Raw genomic sequence first — 2617 nt, 5'->3', positions numbered from 1 at the left:
TATGATTAGCAACTGTCACTCTAGAGCACCAGAACTTATCCTTCCTACCTAACTGTAACTTTGTAACTTTGTACCAGTCCACCAAGCTTTCCCCAGGCTCCCTCTGCCCCCAGGGTTTCTTTTTGAGGTGCTGGAAATGTGCTGGAACTACATAGAGATGGTCATCACACAGCGTTGTGAATGCACTAAATGCTACTGAACTGTACAGTTTAAAATGGTTAATTGTATATTATGTGACTCCTGCGTCAACAGAAACAAACAAAAAAAGACTTCATTTTCCCCCAAGGGTAAGATAAGAATCCTACAGGGAATCCCGGAGGTCTGGGCAAAGTTCTGTCCCTCCAAACAACCCCAGGTCTGCAGGAAGCTGCATGTGCCCAGCATGGCAGGACCGCAGTGGGGACGACGGGGTCCGGAGGGTGGGGTGGTGTCTGCAGGTGGTCAGCGGGAGGTGGAGAGGTGAGCAGCAACATGGGGCTGGCAGGCTGGCAGGGTACACGGCACGTGTTCACGCTTTCATCCCACAAACAGGCATCGAGCGACCCTCCTTCAGGTTACAAGTCATTTCACCTTTGCATGCCTCAGTTTCCTCATCTGTAAAATGGGACAATGCCTCCCTCTGTGGCTCTGAGGAGTGATGGAAAGAGTTAATTCAAGCCCAGGAGGCAGGCACCCGGGCTGCACTCCCTGAGTGTTTGTGACTCTTGCTTATTATAATAATATTTTTAGGACACAGCAACCCACCCAAGTGTGAGGGAGTTCCCCCACCTTTCTTCCCTATCCACTATCTCTTCTGATCACAGAATCCTGCTTGTACTCTGGGGTATCCTACCCTCCCCCAGTTTCAGCCTGGGCCATCATGAGGGGCTGAGTCTGCCTCCTTTGCACAGCAGGCCAATGAGAATCAGCCTCGGGGTGTTTTCTGTGATTATTGGGAAAGCGGTGCCATCCTCCTACAAGGGCTCCTGGAATGTCAACCCAGAGATTCCAGATTCCACTGCTCAAAGTGAGTTCACCAGACTGAAGGCAACGTAGAAGAAAGAAGAGCTGAGAGATGGACAGAGAAAAATTTGTAATGATATTGCCAGACCCCTGGATCCAGCCGTGCCTGAAGCCATCCAACATGCCACAGAACTTCCTTCTTGTCTCAAGCTGGTTTCTGCTCTTTGCTGGTCACTCGAAACAAAAAGTGTCCAGCCTCAAAATGCAAAGAGGCAGGACTTCAGGAACAGCTGGATCTAGGACCTACAGCCCCCAGGCCTCTATCCCCACCTCTGCTCATCTCTGCAGGCAGCTTTATTCTGTCTCTTTTTTGCTTTCTCTTAACAGTCTTCATGACGTTCCTTACATCCCACTTTTTAAGTTTCCACCAATGGACAGAGTCTTATTCAGGTGCTTAAAAACCGCAGGGCACCTGGAAAGATCTAGAAACAATGTCCAACCCAGTAGCAATGGGCACCCCTGGTGCCCAGACTGCAGTCTGTAAATACTGCACCTACCCTCAGTCCTTGGCCAGGAATAGGAACAGGTCAGAACCTGCAGCCCCTGGAGAACCACAGGCTTGGAAGGTGCTGAGCAGCCAATCTAAGGAGGCTGGGCAGGCTGGGCAAGCAAGGCCACGGTACTGTGTCACTTCCTTACCACCAGGCCGGCATACGATGCTGGGGCCCTAGAGACAACGCCCCGTCCCTCATCTAGGCTGTGGCCTTTCTGTTCAATCTGTCAAGGTGCCTGGGGGTTGAACAGTCCAAAAGGACTTCCTGAAAGAGGAGGCAGTTGAGGAAAAGGGTTCTGCTTCCTTCTGCCCACACCAGCCCGCCCGGTATTGGGGACGGGGGTCAGGGGGGAGGCTGTAAGTTGGGAGTTTATTGAGCACTTACGATGTACCAGGCTGTGGACGATCAGAGGAGGCAGGGACCGGAGAAAGGCGTCCGAGCAGGCCTGGTGCGGCAGCCTGTCATCAGCTCCGAGGACCCTGAGATGCTCACAGTGCAAGGAGCCAGGCCTCCCTCTGCTGCCGGAACGAAGGATCAACAAACCCCTCACTCAAACGTGCAAGATTTCCCACAGGCCTCCAAGCAACACACGCAACTCAGAACGAGCAAACGGAGGCTCGGGAGCACCGACACCTGCCAGGTCAGGTTCAAATCCCAGCCCTTCCACTCCGTGTGACTCCGGGCAAGTCCCTTCCCCATTTGGCCTCAGTTTCCTTCATTGTAAAGTCACTGGCTAAACTGTTCTGGGACATACTGAGGTGCAGGGAGCCGCGAGTCTGGGGTCCTCTCTGAAGGCGGGAAGAAGAAACACACCCTGCCCCCATCACGTGATCACACGGCCCCGCCCCCATCACCTCCTCTTCCGTCACCTCCCCCGCCCCGTCCGGCCCCGCCCACAACATCTCCCGTCCCTCCCCGGAAGTGACAAAATATCTTCCGGGTCTACGCTGCAGGTGTCTGGAGGCGCGAGGTCCCCCGTGCGCGGGCGCGCTGCGGCCGCGCCTGCGCAGTGCGGCCGGGCCGACGGGACGGGGTCACCCTGAGGGACTGCAGGTCGCCGCGATGCTGAGGAGGTTCCTGGGCCCGCGTTACCGGTCGCGGATTGCTCAACACCAAAGGCA

The 2617-nt window shown here is 54.9% G+C and overlaps 1 long non-coding RNA gene across 2 annotated transcripts; it reads right to left on the bottom strand.

Annotated features, from left to right (window-relative positions):
- Window positions 1–203: 203 nt before the first annotated feature.
- Window positions 204–2272, bottom strand: LOC103606024. Of its 2 annotated transcripts, none has more exons than XR_551838.1 (2): window positions 1881–2272; window positions 204–1047 (listed from the first exon to the last, which is right to left on the bottom strand). It is a non-coding gene; the product is annotated as an uncharacterized LOC103606024 (long non-coding RNA). The 2 variants fall into 2 exon arrangements; XR_551837.1 differs by having other exon boundaries at window positions 204–627.
- Between the last annotated feature and the right edge of the window lie 345 nt (window positions 2273–2617).

Source organism: Galeopterus variegatus, unplaced genomic scaffold (assembly GCF_000696425.1).
Source record: "Galeopterus variegatus unplaced genomic scaffold, G_variegatus-3.0.2 Scaffold6230, whole genome shotgun sequence".
Lineage (NCBI taxonomy): Eukaryota > Metazoa > Chordata > Mammalia > Dermoptera > Cynocephalidae > Galeopterus > Galeopterus variegatus.
This window is presented reverse-complemented; position numbering and strand designations above follow the sequence as displayed.